The sequence below is a fragment of the Schistocerca americana genome, chromosome 6 (genome assembly GCF_021461395.2).
Source record: "Schistocerca americana isolate TAMUIC-IGC-003095 chromosome 6, iqSchAmer2.1, whole genome shotgun sequence".
In the NCBI taxonomy this organism is placed as follows: domain Eukaryota; kingdom Metazoa; phylum Arthropoda; class Insecta; order Orthoptera; family Acrididae; genus Schistocerca; species Schistocerca americana.
Window position 1 is genome coordinate 564,213,733 of NC_060124.1, and position 20,451 is coordinate 564,234,183.

The 20,451-nt window shown below is 44.0% G+C and overlaps 1 protein-coding gene across 1 annotated transcript in view; it reads left to right on the forward strand.

Annotated features, from left to right (window-relative positions):
- Positions 1–20,451, forward strand: part of LOC124619777 — a 1,271,017-nt gene that overhangs the window by 13,991 nt on the left and 1,236,575 nt on the right. The gene's annotated exons all lie outside the window — the stretch shown is intronic.

Below are 20,451 nucleotides of genomic sequence, written 5' to 3' on the forward strand. Positions count from 1 at the left end.
CCCTACCTTTCCAGCACGTTCATCCGTCACGTTCCCAGTTCGTTGAAATTTTTCAAACAGATCCTTTATTGTATCGCTTTTCGGTCCTTTGGTTACATTAAACCTCCGTTGAAAACTTCGTCTTGTTGCAACAACACTGTGTTCTAGGCGGTGGAATTCCAACACCAGAAAAATCCTCTGTTCTAAGGAATAAACCATGTTGTCTACAGCACACTTGCACGTTGTGAACAGCACACGCTTACAGCAGAAAGACGACGTACAGAATGGCGCACCCACAGACTGCGTTGTCTTCTATATGTTTCACATCACTTGCAGCGCCATCTGTTGTTGAAAATTGTAACTACTGTAATTTCGAAAGTTTGTCCGCCTGAAAATGTACTGTTGTCACAAGCATATTGCAAGAAACGGTGTATTTCTATCGCTGCTCGTTTAGTTTTTATTGCCGTTTGAAATATACCGGTCATTTTTGAAACACCATGTAAGTACCTCCTTAGTTTGCCTCACAAGGGTTGAGCGTACCCCGGTTGCCAACAGCACTCGGCAGACCGGACGGTCACCTGTCCAAGTGCTAGCCAAGCCCAACAGCGCTTAACTTCGGTGATCTGTCGGGAACTTCTGTTACCACTGCGGCAAGGGCGTTGACTGTAATGTTAAAGATATACTCAAATTCTAAAGTTCCTTTTACGAGAGCGAATGAAATGGTAAAACATCTGGCAACGAATCTGTTCGTGGAACTAACAGCTGCCCTAAGAAAAACTTATCCTCAATTTTTCAAATATTGCGCAGTGTAATTGTTCTTGGATGATGGTATTTATCACATTATACGAACGTATGTACAACGTCCTTGTCAATGAGGCAGGAATCACGATTTGCAGAAGTAATGAAATTTAACACTTGTCTCGTTTTATTGATATTCATACGGCCTGCTCTTAGTCTCTTAAGAGTCACCATTTCTCTTCTGCTAGGCACCAAGCTGAGAAACTAAGCTTGGCGTGCAATTTGTTGCTGAATCGTCCATTAAGATGTGGATCTGATGTTATGCTCTATGGCCACTAACTTGTCCATTCAGTTTTTGCTTGTGCGGCGACCCTCCTACGAAAATAGCTGTGTGGTAGGAGTACATCGCCGGAAAATAGATGCTGAACCGCTTTCGCCGGTTGATCTGCTTGTTCTTTGTCCCTAATTCTAACATGTCCGTGTATCCATTCAAGATGAATCAATTGACGCAGTTCCTTTGTTCGACTGCGACATGCCAGTACATCGTGTGCCAAAGAATTATCAGTTGTTTTCCTTCGGCTGCCTTCGTAAGAGACTGTAGAGCACTCATCGAGTCAGCACATACTCGGATTTTGGCAAGTTGTAAATCGAATGTCTTAAGTGTAACTTGGCGGTGTAGTGGTGTTGGTGCTGCAAGTAGACGCTTCCTAGCGGTCTCTGGTGACACCGTAAGCGCAATATACAACCCTGCGGTTAATATCGTTACGTCAGTAGGTAACAGGAAAGACTGTCCACGTCCTCTCTGACGATCAGGAAAAGCAGAGACGTACATTTTGGAACCATCCGTGTACAATTTGTACCAACCATGCCAGTTTCGATACAATTTCGACAACACACAAGCTCTCAATTTACTTCGGGTTACGGACGTTTTAGATACATGACTATCATATACACCATAGTGAATTTCTGAAGAGATATAGTTTGCTTGACACTGCATGTCCTGATGTTAACATCGTGCTGTCGGATGTTCCAGGAGGGATTTGGGTTTCTACTACTACTACGGCCAAATTTGTATCACATGTGGTAATCGAGGTAATTTGCAATGTAATGGATGATTAATAGAGGATCTGACCCTCACCATGTATGGACCACATAAACGCTTCCGTAGCTTAACGAATGTGGGAACTTTCAGTTCCACTTGCATGATATATAAGAGAGGTTTTAATATAGCCTCCGCAAATAACGAGACCTGATTAAAAATCTAAAGCCGTGACGTGAGAGCAGAGACACAAAACATGCAGCCGTATTCCATCTTGCTGCAATCTGACTGTTTATAAAGATTTAAGAGGGCCCTGGGTTCCGCTCCTCAGTCAGAGCAAGACAAAGCTTTCGGGACGTTAATTCTCCTATATACCTTAGCCTGGAGTTAGTTGACGTGTTTTTACCATAGATACTAAAATAGTTTCTTTAGTCATTTGGAAGAAGCCTGCGTCTTTGTCTGCCTCACGTCTAACAAAGACAGCCAGATGACATTTCTCAGGCACCACATGCGTTCCTTACTCGAGTGACTGTCTCACCACTTCTGAGACCTCGCTGCAAGTAGTTCGAGGCACAGGTATGGTCCTTATGGTCGGCGTATATCACAACGTCGTCTGCACGCTGTAGAAACGTAATCGTTTACCAGTTTCTGTGTTATATGTGTTAAAAAGTATTTTCTCAACGAACCTCCTTGTGTTAAACCTTCATAGACGGTTATAGAAGTCTGTTGTCGCTCCGTCGTGCTTAATCATTAAATCCTGTGGTGTATTAAATGCGAGGAGTAGTTGACTATGTTCGGTAGTATACTCAGATTACATAGGATTTGTATGCACCTTTTGTATATAGAAAGAATGAAAACGTATACATATGTACTGTCAGAGAATTTCCGTTGCATATTTGTAACAAAGGCAATGAATCTAAAGTGCTGATATCTTCCCGGAAGCCTAATATCATACTGTGAAGTATTTTGTTATGCTCTACAAATCACTATGTATTTTGTTATGCTGTAAAAATCACTCCATGCTGTTCTTGATCACGTAGTCGTAATACTGCAGTTACGTGATATTCAAGATACTGAACGAAATGTGCGAACTGACACAGCGTCTTTTCCCAGTTTAGAAGTGATATCATTTTGATTATCCTCCATTGCTTAGGACGTAGGTGCTGTGAATACATAGTTGATAAGCTCGAGGAAAGTGAATTTTATTTCGTAGAAGAGATGAATAATCACAAATTACGAAATTAGTCTCAGCCTGGCGCCGTGTAATTCTTCTTCAGACAGTGCTACATGTCATTCATACTAAAAGTTGTGACCAGTTGTGTTGTGTAGTCAGTTACATGTCGTTGTAGGAGTTCTACAGCTCAAGGGTGCTTTGTGGCACATAGTCTGGAGCTAACAGATTCATTAAGATTCTCAGTTATCCTTATTTCCCTTGACTATGTTATTATTATAGGGAGTTAATTCTTTAATTAAATTTACCTTTCGCCAGGGAGTTTGTGCTGAGGCACCCGGTCGAAGTGCGGAACAAAACTTAATCCAGCCCTTCTACCTTGCAGGTGTGCGTGATCTTTGCCACCTTAGCCATTTTCTTCCTCATATCTATAAAACTATTACATGCCGCATTATTTTTAAATATCGTCTTTTGGCGATTACATGAGAACATAATTGTAGAGTACGACCGTGACCTGATTACGAGTACGCACACCTGGTGAACAGCTTCGGCCATTTGAATGGGGTAGCATACTAGACCTATGGTAAGCTGCACTGATCTATGGAGGGACTGATTCACGTTTTGGACGCAATGTATCGGTGGTGTGTCGCTGCTTCCAGTAGTGGTCTGTGGAACGTTTCCCAGGGCCGCAGACCACGTTCTTAACTTCCACATAGAACAGACGAACCTCAGGATTGACGCATTGTGCGAGCACCGATGCCCGATCGTACATCATCCAGAGAAGGAATTCTGGCAGTTACTGAACCTGCTGTGTCAGCAAAGACCACTGGGAACTGTCTACTTGCAACAGGTTTGAGGTCTTGTGTCCCTCTGTCCAGGCTACCACTGACACTGCGACACTGCCAAACACGGCTAATCTGGAGTCCTGGAGAGTGGGAGGAAGCTCTGCCGTCTTCAGCGATAAGAGCATGCTGGTTCCTTGCAATGGGCGTTCACGTGTGCATCGTAGACCAGCTGTGTAGCCTACTCCTGAGTGCATCTGTCAACGTCATGCAGGTCCCACCCGATGCTTCATAATGTGGGGGCTGGAGAGCCAACAGTTAAAAATTGCATGTACTTCTGCAGGGTAAAGTAACCACTGTGCTGTGGCCGCCCACTCCATTCATCATAGCGCCTACTGCATCGAGGTCCCACTTCACATCCAACCAACGCGGGATGCCTGAATCACAGGGTGTATATTCACCAGGGAAACCCAAATCGTCTGTGTCGTCAACAAAAATATTTACCGGCGGCCACACCACACCACGAGGTCTCCACCAACGGCTGCTAGGGACCGCTACTCGTGTGCAGAGCCTGCAGAGTGGCTTCATCAGTGGGCGTAGCTAGCCCAGGAACTACTTCCATAGGCTAGGCACGTGATCGCAAATAGCTCCGGCTGATTCATCCGCCAAACGGGCTTGATAGGGTGGCGCACTGCCGGCAAAGGGCAGTTCGACGCACCGTTGGAAGTATACACTCCGACAGCTACGGCCAGACGCCTCTTCTAGGTGGCCGATCACTTGCAGATGGACTTGGTATAGTCGACGAACATCTTGACATTGTAGAATTGTTTTACTGTGATATCTCTCCGTGAAGAGTAGGGTGTTTTCTAGTATTATATTGGTGACGGTTCACAGTTGGGATCGAGTCCGTTGTTCTTCTGGAGATTGTACTATTGTTGCTTTTTGTGAGACGAATAAATTGTTTTCGGAGTTGTGTTTCGGCTTTTCTATTCTGCTAGAACAGATACGTCACAGTGCCCAGTACAGTCCTACAAGTTGTTAGATCCCGGAGAAAACCATGTCAAGGAAGTGTAGTGATCTCGTTGCAGGCGCGACAACCGCCCTAGCCACCACGAGCACCAGATCTATCCCCAACTGAACACAAATGGGTCATGTTGAAATCGGAACTTACTCGTTCGCTGCAATCTGCAAGAACCATTGACTAATGTTAACAAACGCTAAGAGGAGCTTGGAACGATGTGTCGCGGGATAACTTTCGGCACAATTATGATCTTTTAAGTGGGAAAATAAGTGCTTGCGTTGCCGCCAGAGTGCACACTGAGTGTGTTTGCGAACACTGACTGTGACCAGTGTGTTTCATTTCGTATGAATTTGATGTGATATATCATTACAACGATGAGCTATCTTTCACGTTGCGCAGGCCGCGGTGGCCGAGCGGTTCTAGGCGCTTCAGTCTGGAACCGCACGACTGCTACGGTCGCAGGTTCGATTCCTGCCTCGGGCATGGATGTGTGTGATGTCCTTAGGTTAGTTCGGTTTAAGTAAATCTAAGTTCTAGGGAACTGATGACCTCAGATGTTAAGTCCCATAGTTCTCAGAGCCATTTGAACCATTTCACGTTGCTTGTCAATAAAATGTACTTGTCTTTAAGGGTGTTGTTTTTTTTTCGGTAGCATACACAGCAAAAAGAAGTCTGCTTGTTTCAATAGCTATTATCTTATAGTAATCTTTCTTTCAAATCATGGCTTGATAAATTGTTTCCTTCTGCAGTTATGTTCTTCACCCAACGCCCTCTTCCCCATTTATCCCTCTCAGAATCTCCGATGCTGCCATGTGGTTTGGTATTTCTGGTACGAGCTGACATCAATATTACCATAGTTAACTCCTACCCTCATCCTTAACATAACCGGCTACAAAATATAGTTGACTGCAAGAAATTGTCTGCTCGCCTTTTCTCTATCCGGTTGACCTTGTGTTTCCAATAGACGATATGTAGTTCCAGTCTGCGCTGAAATTGAGTTTACAAGGAGTTATGTGGCAATCATAGATATTTTTGTGAAATGCTTAGTGGACTACTCGCTACATAGAGCATATATGATAATTTAGCAGTGTATCCTGCTCTAGAAGACTGTTTAGACTTGTAAAAGACGTTCAGTTTATGTGATAGTTGATACAAATCAGTATATATTTCCTTGGGTTTTAATATTATAGAACATTCCTACTTTAACCGATACCGAAACCAACTGTGCCTCAGGTTAAAGATTGTCATATTAATCCTATTCATGGGTTCAGAATACGTGTAAATGAAATCGACGTAGTAATAAGCATTTTATTAACGTTATTACTCTCAGAACACACCAACACGACTTCTACGTTCATTATTATCTACCTCAGTCATTACTATTGTTGCAGCTATCCCTGTGCGTAATTTAAGCTGTCTATCCATACAGCACAAAAATAATCACACCTGGCTGTTTGTAAATAATTTGCTGCTCATGAAGTTACCCTAAAGGTCTTAGTTTGTAGATATACCTAGCTGGATCTATTATATCCGCTTAGTAGGTTGTAAAATACAGTAGTGTGTCTTATTTGCTACGAGTTGATGTAGCTTCACTATTAGTACCACACTTGACGACATTTCATGTTATCGCCTACCTGTTACCAAGCTGTTAGATATTTTCTGTCATTAACTCAATTCCCTATGTTTCGTATCATTTGTGTGGTTGTCAATATACATACTTCCTAAATATTATTGGAAATTCTTTCACAAACCAATAGTGATGTGCATGTTTCAGTATCCCTAAAAATACAGGGTGAAGCGAAATTCACGCACTCGGGCTTCGCAGCGCGACTCCTCACATGTCAGCGATAAAAAAAAAATGTCTGTCACAAAATTTCGTCCGCCGAGTGCATCCGGCAGAAAAAGGACGTTAAAGACTGGCAATCTAGCAACACTGTTACCAGATGTATAGAAACTAGCTCTGTCAACACATAATCGTTGTGCTGTACAGTTGGTGGAGTGGATAGAGTTTTTGCTTAGCATGCAGGAGGTCGAGAGTTCGATCCAGGGTTCAAGCGTATGTTTTTTGTTTGGTAAATGTAGTCCAAGCGGTGCAGTATCTGGCATCTTAATCGTCAACAGCGATTGCAGCGAATCCTCTGGAAAACATTTGCACTTACATACGACAATCGTAGAAATGGAACATTGGTCAGCTTTGAAAGATGCCCTTTCCACGACATGGGCTCCAATTTATTCGCACCACTTCCTGTACTAGAAGCGAAACCTGTTTTCTCTGCGCCCTCCTCTTAAGGTCACATGGATTAGTACCAACTATTATTCTTGCCTCGTTCAGGTTCATTAGATTTCGTTAGGCCCTTACGTTACCAGTAGGACTAGCAACGTACTTTGCGAATAATGTCCAAACTCGGTTACTATTTGTATGTATCACCATGGTCCCATTAATTGTTTCAACTGTCTGTTTCTTAATTGTCTAAACACGTATTTGTTGTGTTAAGCATTATGAAATGTTGTAAATTAAGGGTGCATGTGACATAAGAAACGGTGTATATTACAGTATGAAATTAGCAAATAAAAAGAAAAAATGCACCCTCACCCACAATTGAACCCTCAACCTCCTGCATGCTAATCCCAAACGCTATCCACTGCGCCACCTGCACAGCATAACTAATATATGCTGTAGAGGTAGTTACCACATGTGTTGTTACAGTGTTGCCAGACTGTCACCCATTAACGTCCTTTTTCTGCCTCATATACTCGCCAGACGAAATTTGGTAGAGATATTTTTTTATCGCTAGCATGTGAGTAGTAGTACGGCGAAGGCCGAGTGCGCGAATTTCGCTTCACCCTGTATAAATGTCTTGTGTAACACTACGCTGGGTCAACTGGTTTGCTGATGTACTGAAGCTCTTATTACTAAACTTTTTGCGTTGGTTGTGTCTCCAGAACTGACCGCTTCTCCTTCTGCTGATCATCTTGTTCCCGTGTGACGACAGTGGTCGGCAAAGCACTTGGCTACTAAATCATTTAAATGGTAACTACTTATGACGAAAATTACATTGACATAATGACTATTGCAGACTGCTACGTCACATGCTGCAGCCTCAAATACATTTTCATTCTCTCCGCATTTATTACGTTATTTCATGAGCACTTTTGACCCCAAACACAGGTGTCACGTCTGCAATTATTATATTAATAGTCATTACGTATATAATGTGTTATTTCAAATGTTACCTAGAATTAAAAGCACATTAACTTCAAATGTATGATATTATCAGTCCCAACCAACTTTTATAGGAGTGACATAGCATATGTTGCCTGAATGCAGACAATGCCGAAATTGACGCTTTGCATATGTTATCAATCTACTACAGTTTCATCAGATTTTCGATGGACTTTTTGGTACGAAAGGTAGATTGTAAGAAAAGTAAATGGGGTGAAAGACGCTCATCATCTCTGAACCTTACTGCGGGACCTTCACTGGCTGTCAGATGAAAATATAACACACTGTATTAGATGTTTCTTTCAGTAACGTGGAATCAGTCCACACTGAACATGGGTTTCAAATAAAATAGTTAGCTAACAACTGCCCTCAACAAGTCCTAGGAGTTCATAAAAGAACACCTTTGGTTAGGAAAGGAAACGAAGAATATTCCTCGATCTTTCACATATGTAGCTTTGATGCCATGTATATTTTGTTTCTGACAGATACTGCGCCTGAACGTTAGCTAATATCAATATGAACTGCAGTGTAACACACACACACACACACACACACACACACACACACACACACAGCAAATAGAGTTTCCTACGCAAATTGGAACCAGCCCACTTGTATAACCTCATTCTGAAGTGTTGCCGCACTGCTGTAAATTCAAATAGGAATTGATATCGAGCAATATTACGTCCGAACGCACTGCCATAGTATGTTACTGGAATACCTGTGGTTTTTAGTAAAGCTGTATTATTATGCTGTTTCCGTTTGATACGGACAACCCGTGCGTCAGCGCGACAGTCGGAAAAGGATACACAAAAGGTGAACGGGACATGCCCAGTATTTACCAATCGTCCAGCCATATTGGTCGAACCGAAAACGGAGTATTTCTAAAAGGTTCACCCCATTTCACTCTATACAACACACTTGGTAGGCGTAGTTGAAAGACTGCATCCACGTGCCTCTCCTTCCAACAAGCCTGACGAAATCTCAATGCCGGGAAACTAAATCAGTGAAATGTGTGTGTGTGAAAGCTTATGGGACTTAATTGCTAAGGCCATCAGTCCGTAAGCTTACACATTACTTAACCTAAATTATCCTAAGGACAAACACACACACCCATTCCCGAGGGAGGACTTGAACCTCCGCCGGGACCAGCCGCAGAGTTCATGACTGCAGCGCCTCTGACCGCTCGGGTAATCCCGGCGGCCATAATCAGTGACACGATAGCGGAAGTATCAGAGGAGTTCGATTATAGCATTGATGTTTATCGTTCGTGCTGCGAAATATTTAATGTTCTTGAATCGTAGTTTAAGTCTTTAATCCTAAATGTAAATCTAAAATGTACCAAAAGGATGTAAACGTGTGCACGTACAACACATACCCTTGGAAAATTACATTTTTTTTAAAGTTATATCTTTGCAGTCTTATGTGTAAATTAAGATTCACCCCAAAATTTTGTCCTCATACGTGCAGATGATACAACTCTGTAAAAGTAGGTGAATCTTTTTGAAGCAGTTTTTACAATTTTATGTCGTATTTTGATGTTACCGCTTCGTTAACGCTCAAACTCAAATTCTTTTAAGAGTATGTCAAGTTATTGCTGATTAAACTCGCAGATCTCGCTCTTAATAACAGATGGCTCGAATTTTAATGGCAGTGCTTCAATATAACCAATTGTAATACTTTTACTCAGAAGGTGGAACATAGTTCTTAATAGCGTGTGTGAACAGCACGGACGAAAATGTATGCCAAACGGGCCGCAAGGCTGGTAAGGACTTTTTGGGATAGGGCGTCCCACTCCTTCACCGACGAGACTGACAGCTGCTGGGTGGTCGATCCCACACGTACTCAATGGGATTTAAGAGGGGGGGAACATGTAGCCCAGTCCAGTGGCCCAATATTTTCTCATCCCAAGAGGTCCGCCGCCTGGGCTGTACGATGCGACCACGGTGGTAAATGCACTCCTGAAAAGACGCAAAAGGAGAAGGAGCACCGTGTAACATTAACTATGAACTGTGAGTGTGGCGTGTACAAAGATCTTGTGGCCAGCACGCCAATGCAACACGATGTCACCGTACACGACAACACATGGACAACCAAAACGATTATGTTCGACAGAGTTCCTAGGCGTATTACGTGTTTCCACCTATGAAAGTACGTCCAGAATTCGTGCTCGCACTGAACCTGCTCTCACCCGAAAGAGCACACTACCCCAGTACACGTTAGTCCAGTACTTATGCTCTTGGCACCATCACTAACCGTGGTCCCGACGTGCGGTTGTCAAAGCAACACAACCCGCTGCTCGTCGGAGAGACCACACGATAGTTGCCGCGCACTATGGAGCCTGATGAGATTGGTTGACTTGCAGTCCTATTAAATGTGGTAGGAGTTACATCCGCTGTTAGACGTGGGTTACTTCTTGCCTGCTGCACAATGATAATGGTCGACCACCTCTTCTCGTTCGGCCAGCCTCTGTTTCGCAACACTCCTCATGCACGTGGAACAATGTTGTGAGAAATATCAAACTACTACGCTTCACTGGCGTACTTCCCCTTTCTTCCAGTTTCCCAAAGACTCTTCCCTGTGAGAAATCTTCCAAATGCCGTGTCCGGGCAATGTTGTAATGAAGAACACAAACACAGGGCGCCCTAATTGCCTGCTGACTGACACAGGCATTGTCTTTTCCCATTTCCATCGACTGTCTCTTCTTGCGAGGTCAGCCTATTTGGCGCTACACTCACGCTAACACTACGTGACGTCCAGTTATTTGTCCACAAATGGAAAACCTCCAGCAACATGCTTCCGCACTTCCATTTATTTTGACCGATTAGGGAACATGTCATTTTATTTTACCTATCTCGTCCTTCGGATTTGAGCTGCAGTGTGTGTTTCTGTTCAAATTCCATGACACATCGTGTCTCTCTCCATTTCACGAAACGCAACATTTATAGGTAATTAAGAATTGTAACATAAGTTGTACCGATATTACTGATCGAACAATGTGCTTCGTCGATAGAAAAAACATTTGTCATCGAAATTGGTTTTTTATGTGTGGAAAATTAGGTTCTCAGAATGAAATTTTCTCTCTGCAGCGGAGTGCGCACTGATATGAAACTTCCTGGGCGATTAAAACCGTGTGCCGGACCGACACTCGAACACGGGACTTTTGCCTTTCATGGGCAAGTTCTCTATCACCTGACCCACCCAAGCATCACTCACGAACCGTCCTGACATCTTTCATTCCGTCAGTAGGTAGAAGGCGAAGTACTGGCGGAATTAATGCTGTGAGGACGGGTCGTGAATCGTGCTTGGGTAGGTCAGATGGTAGAGCACTTGCCTGCGAAAGGCAAAGGTCCCGAATTCGAGTCTCGGTGCGGCACATAGTTTTAATCTGCTGGGAAGTTTCAAATTACCTTTAAAGATTAGTATGCAATGCTTATTCTCATGTGTAAATGTATCTGGTTTGTCAATCGTAAAGGTTCCAAATCGATTGGGAATTTGAAGTAGTTTGGCAAGCCACGGATCAAAAATGACGTAAATTCAATACAGTCTTCGTGCCTAGTCCTCTATGGCGGCCTGAATTCCGTTGATGATAGAGAACAGACTGTTAAATCAAACACGTTTCAGCTGGATAATTTCCCAACTGTTCTTTTATTTCGCTACCAGTTTCGGCGATTTACTACCCCATCTTTAGGCCCCATGATCGACATGCTGGATGACTCCAACCTCGGTTCCTGTCGTGAAGGGACCAGAATTCAAAGACTGATATCCGTAGATTTCTGCTTGATGCAGCGATCGTTTCAACCATCATCTGCAGGTCGGTCAGGGGACCTAAAGATGGTGTAGTAAATCACGGAAACTGGTAGCCAGATAAAATAAGACTTCGGAAATTAGGCGGCTGAAACGAGTTATATTTGACATTCTGTGCTGAACAGCCGAATCCCGTAACCACCTTTGAAAAAACGGACATACAGAGATCAGTTGGGAATAGTTCGAATGAGATATCTGAATATCTGTGGGAGAATGGCCATCCATTGTCCCCTCAAGAGAAGAAACCGTGGTGGGTAATGATCTACCATACCGGGATCTCGAGCGAAGTGGACCTTCTTACTCACTCCAAAGATAATCCACAGAGTTTAGGTCGATCAACCCACTTCAGAAATATTGTTCATCAAAAACCATCGCTTCACTGATGCTGCTTTATGAGAAGGTGCATTGTCATACTTATAGAAACAATCATCTTCGCCTACTCTGCTGTATGCAATACAGAATACTGTAAAACTTATTCATACCTTTCCACGTTCCTAGAGCCCAATGAGGGGACCACACGCTAACCACGAAACATACCCTTATACACTAACACCACAACCTTCCCGCAGGTTACTATTTGCCTTACTAAGGATGGCAGGTGCTAAATCTACAGAGCAAGAACCAACTCGTTTGCCAACTTTTTTTATGGAAACTACTATAAACCGCCAACAGTAACACACTCTTCAAAACAAAAAAATAAAGATAAGGATCCCTTCGGCTAATCAAGAAAATAAAAACTAATTCCTATAATCAGTGTTGGCTGTTAGCAGCTGGTAGACAGCCTAACATGACAGAAGCGACATATCACAATCGTTGCGGAAGAGAGGTTGGTCGAGGTGACACACAGCTGGACCGGCTAATCTTCTCCACACTTGGCGAATCGAGAACTGCCTGTTCAATGTCCGTGAGCCAGCTTATCTATCCTCGGGCGGAAGGATACTTGCGGGACTATTTGCACACACGTGATTGCCAGGAAATAGTTCTTTGATCGTCGCGCCCCCTTCCTCTGCTGCTGGTTGATGCCCTCTGATGGACGTTGGCCGCACCTGTGAGTTTATTCTCAGCTGTGGTACTTGCTTGTAAACACTTTTGGGTCGGCCAGATTTTGCAGCAGTGTCGGCAACCCGCACTGCTGGTCTGTCTGCAGGGTTGCCGCTGCAGTAGGCGTCTGTGGTGCCTGCAGCAGCAGCAGGTAACGTTCTTGAGGCATTCCTGAAACCCAAAACCTTACACACTTGCGTCACAGGTACAGGGTATAGCTTGATCCATCACTTCAAGTCACTCTTTTCTAGTCATCCCCTGTATAGTTGAGTCATTTCTTGCACCACCTCAAGCATCTCTCGACACTGACCACAGACATATGTGGCTTATGAAGAGCTGCCCCATCATTGTACCCTACTCTACCCTGTTCTTTTTAGCTCTCTACGCACAATTATTGTGCTAGCAGGATTGCCAGTGACACTTTGGAGCTAGTGAGTTATTCCTCCGTTTGATTTCATAGGATTCCTTACAACAACCCTCCAACAGTGGTCAACGGACTGTGTACATCAGTGCCTGGTCTTGATTTAGTTACGGTTTTCCTTTTCATTTAAAGTTCACAGTCACATCAGTAACAGTCGACTTGGGTGGATTTAGAAGGGCTGAAATGACGCTGGTCAACTTGTTACTCAGATCACGTCGAGTGAGAATTCCACGTTCAAGGTCATGGAGTCCTCCTGATCAACCCATTCTGCTGTTACTGCTTCTGTACTCCCCGACCCTTTTTACCCCGGTGGTTCCACCTCTCGTGAAATGTGGTTGTCAATTCCGCATTTCATAGAGATGTCGGAGTACTTGTGTTCAGAGGGTGTGAAACTCTTTACCATCTAACAGAAGCATTATCGAGTTATGGGCTATTCTGCCCGATATGAGTGTCGTCCATGGATATTTTGTGCATGGCCGACAGTGACACCCACCAGAACACCCAGGACCTCAAGAAGTCACCAAATTGCCGGTAAAACACGAAGGATTCCATTAACATATTTCTATAAAACTGTACTCCCTTGCTCGTCCTCGTCTCCATACTCTTGTACATGGTACTGTCAGGAAATGCTCAAGGGATTTTAATCCGGTTTTAATCAATACATTGATTTACGAGAAAGGATTTCGCTTATAATTATAAATATTGCAAATTGTCCGAATTATGGTGAATCAAAGTTGTGCAAACGATGCCTTTCTGACCTAGCAAAGAGCCACCGTAAATCGATAGAACACGAGTGTGTCGAGAGCAGAGCAAGGGGAATCTAATTCGCTTCGGTGAGGTGGTCTAGCAGTAGAGCATATGGCTGGAAATAGAGATGTCTTGGAGGCGAATAATGGCTGGATCACATTTTGCGCTCTTCCTTTTACCCAAGCAATCATCTCTCAATGATGTGGATGTACGTATTTCGAAATATGACAGTTCCAGGGTGCCAATTTCTGCTTCATTCATTTTAGAAATGTCGGTTCTCACTTTTGATTCACTGCAGATTATCTGAACAACAAGTAGGCGGTTATTCAATTTTGGGGTATCATAATAAATATGACATCATTAGGATGTGATGTTGGAGTAACATTTTGAAATAATCAAATATTTTGGCCAATAGTTTGCCTTCAATCGTTCGTGAAAATTTGCAGAGCGGGAAAACATGTGAATCTAAAGAATGTGGTGTTTCCCTTTTTATGATACAAGAAAACGTTTTGCAAAAAACTATTTCAGCAACTTCAGCAACTTTGCTCCATTTACTTACAGTACGTTGTTTCATCTGAGCTGCAGGTGACTCATCTTAAGGCTCTGTACCTTCCTTCACGCAAACCTAGATGTGGACACGATTCCATGGGTGGCAGGTGAAGAACTCTGACACAAATAGTCCACGATCGTGAATTGTGGCAGTGCATATCAACAACGCGCCACACTTCGTACTAAGTGAGTCATGAGAAGAGCTCTGTAACGTAAGCTGAACGTATACATCATGCGTGTTTTTTCTTATTTTTTCTTTCATTTGTGCTCCCATAGCCAAGCACCGATATATAGTGAATCACTCGCACACAGATACATCCATGATTCGCATACAATCAGTTCGAACGGGAAGCAAAACTGCATTCAATGGAGTGGCGTTACATCACTTGTCTTCCGAAGAAAAAGTTCAAAGGCGCACCCACAACTGGTAAAGTCATGGCGACAGTCATCTGGGACTCTGAAAGAGTTGTTCTATTTGATGTTCACCCTCATGGTACAACGGCAAACACCGAAATATATTGTGCTACTGTCAGGATACTGAAGAAAAGACTTCAGCGTGCCCGTCGCCACAAATATGCAAACGATCTTCTCCTTCTCCACCACAACGCAAAGCCTCACACAAGTCTGTACACCCGAGAGGAGCTCACAAAACTTCATTGATGTGTTCCTCGTCATCCACCTTACAGCCCAGGTCTCACGCCTTCCAACTTCCGTCTGTTTGGCCCGAATATGGATGCACTCTGCTGGAAGCATTACGTGGAAGATGGCGAAGTCACGGACGCAGAAAGGCATTGGATCCCATGTCAGGCGCAGCTCCGTATTCTCCCGAAACCAGGTAGGTAAGCAGGTAACAGGACCGAATCCTCCCAAACTGACACATTGTATGTTGTATTACAGACAATAATATCATTATCTCTCCCATATTCGTTATCTCCTTCTCCTACCCCTCCCATGTTTTAAACAAAACAAAAATTGATTCACTTATGCACGCTTTGCGTGTGACCTTGATAGGGACTTTGTCGCTGCCGCTTTGCCGGCTGTACTTTATCTCAATAAGGTAAAAGATAAAACTTTTAAACATACTCACGATGCACGTGAAAATTTTTTACATCTTCTACTGTAACTTCATATGCTTTCCTTTGCTGCTTGGAGTATTCATAACGTTTAGAACTGCCACCTGCTTCAAACGGGAAGATTTGGTCCCATCGTCTTTCAGATCGTTGCGATCTTGGGAGGATTCGGTACGGTTTTTCTGACCGCGAGAGGATTTGGGGCTGGGCCCCCCATGTCCACCAGTAGAGAGGTACCATGTGAGTATACAAGCCCTCCCAGTAAGGCGTAGTACTGGTGTCGCATTGAACGATGATTATGTTGAAAAATAGGATCTTGTAGCCAAAAGAGTGGGGAATAATGTGGTGTACTGTAATTCTGAACAAAACAAAGCTTTCTTCAGAAAGAAAAAGTGTTTCAATACTTATTGAACAGCTCTGGTATGAAAGTAATGACATTCGAATACTCAGCGTTGTCCTCTGACATTTATTCACAAATTTACGCAGTTGCCCGCAAAGAAATTGCGCTTTGCCACACACGTCGCCTGGCCGTAGACATTTTGCTACAAGTGCGAAGTCGAGCCAGGTCGGTAGTAATCGGTAAGTGGAATGATATTCCTGTAATTAGACAGTAAAAACGTATGTTTGTTTGCCGATCGCTTCGTGAACTCGGCAGTGGTCCTCTGGCACGGAGACGAGACGCACCGGCGATAGTTTTGGCATACTCCTGTGGCGGCCGCGAGAGCGAAACCGCTGCCCGCGTTGCCCGCCAGAGATGCGCCCAAACTCCGCGACGGCGCGTCGCTTATCTCGCAGCGCAGAAGTGCAAATCCGGCGCTAATTGGCAGCCACTTGCAAGGCGACGCCGCCAGCGTCGGGGGGCGGGGGGGGGGGCGGAACAGTGGGCGCGCCGGAGCCAGGTGGCGGGGGCGGCGGCGGGGGCGGGGGCGGCGTCGGGGGCGGCGTCGGGGGGGGGTGCGGCGGCGGCGTCCGAAGTGCAGCGCGTCGCGACGCCTGGGGGCGGCCACATCACCGCCGCTCGTATCGGAGACCAGCGGGGCCGTTGTGTTACGGAAGGGGCGACACAGGGGTAGCCGCTGTGACTTGCCGGGCCGTTCCCAATACACACAGGAGCCACGCACGCGTCACTCAATGCCGACAGAAAGTAAATACTCTTGACAAGAATTCGAGAGGATTCCTCCGTTACGCCAGAATCTAAGCGTCAACAGGGACACAGTAGAGCATCTTGGACGTAAGAGCGTAAGTGGAGCATTTGGCTGGTTCTAATGGCTCTGAGCACTATGCGACTTAACTTCTGAGGTCATCAGTCGCCTAGAACTTAGAACTAATTAAACCTAACTAACCTAAGGACATCACACACATCTATGCCCGAGGCAGGATCCGAACCTGCGACCGTGGCGGTCGCTCGGCTCCAGACTGTAGCGCCTAGAACCGCACGGCCACTCCGGCCGGCCGTGGAACATCTCTCGGCCTCAAAGAGGTTCAGTCCAAAAATTTACGGAGGAGAATCTGTTCCTGGAGTGCGAAATTTAAATGTGAAAACTATCCTTTTACACCTGCCGTGGGATTTTACTTCACCGAAATCTTCTGTGGAATTGAGCGTCATCCGTACCTATCATAAAAATGAATGTACGTATACATATGCGCGGTGTTTCCGTAAGAGCGTACAAAATTTCAACAGGACATGCAGGATGCGCCATTGAACAATTTGAGGTAGGGAACCTGGGGTCAGAGAAGCCAGCTTATGGAGATATGGAGGTAAACTTGTCTACCGCGTTGCCTAGAATTACTGTTTTCCAGAATTTTTCAACTAACATGCATACAAGTTTACACGTACTGCGCTGTTTATGTACATGTACTACATTGTTTATTTCTTGCAAGGGACCAAGGAGGACGAGCCACATATTCTACCCTGACTGACTTGAATGGCAACCTAGAGATTCGTGCAAAGAGTTCTAACTGTGTTGTCGGAGAACGTACCCTTGGCTGTTCGTGAGAGGACGTTGGTACAACATGACGGTGCACTGCCTTACGGGATGTCCGCAACCATCTCAGCGCTGGAAGTCCTATTCTATGGCTTGCGAGGTCAGCTGACCTGAATCTCCTTGATTATTTGCTGCGCCGATATCTAAAGTCACTTATGTATGAGACGCCGATGGATACGAAGACTGATTTAGTTGCCAGAATTGTATTTGCCCGTCATGTGATTTAAAACACACCAGGGATACTTGTCAGGGTGCGCCAGAATGTTACATTGAGGTTGATGGCCGTCAGTTTCAGCATATTTTGAAAGCTAATGTACAAATGGTACATTCATTATGTCAATGATGGTATTTGCAGTTAACTAATGTAAATAAAATAGTAATTTGGTTTTTTTCCTATTACATCCTTAAGCTGGCATTTCCGAACCCTAGTTCCCTACCTCAAATTGTTGAGTGGGTCATCCTCTATGCCCTGTTAAATTTTTGCACGCGCTTACGGAAACACCCTGTATGTATGAATCTTCATAGGTATGTATGTATGTTCCACATCTGCTCCTAAATAACTGTACCGATTTCAACCATAACTGGTACACCTATCACTCATTGTCTGGAGAGAATCCCTGTGGGGTAAGAACCACGTACCTATCAAAGGGGCGGAGGTGAGAGTGAAAAAGTAGTGTAGCTCACGACAGGCGAACTTGTAGAATTTATTCATACGGTATTTGAGAATGAGAGCACTTAATGACTTGCAAAGGGTCGACATTTCTGGCAGAGCCCACTGCCAGAAATATCGACCCTTAGGAACTGTGTCTAATAGTGTATTTTAAATACGACAATATGTCATCTTAGGCACTTGCAATGGTCGTTCGGACATGGATGCAACTGCGGCAACTACAGCCGTTATAAAATACATGAAATGTATTCGCAGTTGCGAAAATGGTATCCATAACCTGAATAATATAAAGACGGTAATGTACATAATGGATGCGCGGTTGCTGGTTGTAGACACAGACTGACGAGATGTAGGAGTTTGGATCTGACCGTAAAGTGTGCTCATATAGCCTTATTGTACGGCGACTTATCGCGGTAAGTAGGATGTCCAGTTTCGAGTACCGGTCCGGCACAAGTTTTCGTTGTCACCATTCCATTATATACCTGACGGTTGTGCATATTCGGAACAGCGAATGCTTCCAATGCGTTAATGAATTCTCTTACTTTGCAAAGAGATACAAAACAGTCTAGCAGAGACAAAGAGAACATTCCTTTCCCTAATTTGAGGAATAAATTTCTGAGAAACTAAGTTTGTAACATGGAGAAACCAGAACAGAAGAGAATCTAAGAGTCTGAGATGAGAAATAGGGCCGCGTGGGATTAGCCGAGCGGTCTGAGGCGCTGCAGTCATGGGCTGTACGGCTGGTCCCGGCGGAGTTTGGAGTCCTCCCTCTGGAATGGGTGTGTGTGTTTGTCCTTAGGATAATTTAGGTTAATTACTGTGTAAGCTTAGGGACTGATGACCTTAGCAGTTAAGTCCCATATGATTTGACACGCACTTGAAAATTTTTGAGAAATAGGTGGACTATAAGGAATAAGGAAGCTCTTCGCAGAATCGCTAAAAAATTGGAAAACTCTGATAAGGAGGGACAGAATGGTAAGACATGTGGCAATATAACAGGAAATGGTACTACAGAGAGCTGTAGAGGGAAGAAAAAAAAGGGCGAAGGAACACAGAGATTGGAATACATGCAGCAAATAATCGTGGGTATAGAATACAAGTGTTGCTCTGAGACGAATCGATCGGCACTGGAGAGGAATTCGTGACGGGACATAGCAAACCACTCAGATGCCTGTTGACTCAAGAAGAAAAAGGAAAGAAAAAAAAAACCTACTGCCTGTTCCACTAGCAAGTCAGATGTTCGGAGGAAGCGTAAATTTCCCGTAATTTTTAAAATCGGATACCAATAACTTTCTCCGAATCGTTGATTAACTAACGAGACGTAAGTACGAGGAAGCTTCAGGCACCTACATTGGAAGAGGTAGCTTGTTGCTTATACCACTGCCGCAGTAATAAAGAAAAGTAGGTCAGACCAGATCTGAGCTGGAAAAAGGTGCCAAGGTGGCTACCGATAAAAAGTGTGGTATCTGAGCAGCTACGCGTGCTTTGGACACATTAGTACTGTTCGGCGCTAACTTCGAAACAAGTGAAAAGCTGGGTGGAAGAGGGGGAGGAGTGGGGGGAAGGAAGGCTCTTCAGCCGATATTTCGAGGTGAAACACTGGCCGGTTAGCTCCTGAATATTCACTGAGGGCTTATCTTCTGTATACTGCTTTCGTCTTAATAAGAATTTCGTACTGAGATATTGACGCCGTATATGAAGTGTAAGTTGTTTCATCTCCACCATTAGGACGTTCTATCATGTGAATACCATACCGACAAGGTAGCTATAGAGTGTTTTACTCTGTTGCCTGTGAAGTTGGCGTAATGTTGAATATAAATCATGAAACTTCGTTATCCAATCGTCTGATGTACTCTTCAGACCACACCCATTAATTACGTTTAAAAATTCTGAGTCTTAATCTGAAGCAATTATTTTGAATATGATAACGACAATCGAGTCGGCGATACTGCAGCAGGACTGCAGAACTTCACGGAGACTCAAAGTTAGCACAGCAGGTACACTACTAACTTAGACGATACCTGATAAAAAAAGAAAGTAAAAATGAAAATAAATTGCTGATGTGGTCCATTTACAGGAGATTTTTTCTTTAATTGTAAGTCTCATATGAATACCACTTTTTCTCCATTTCCAGCTGTGTCTTGTGTACACGAAACGAACTGTTGCTACTTTAGATTCAAGTTATTTACTAATTTTCTAACTCTCTCT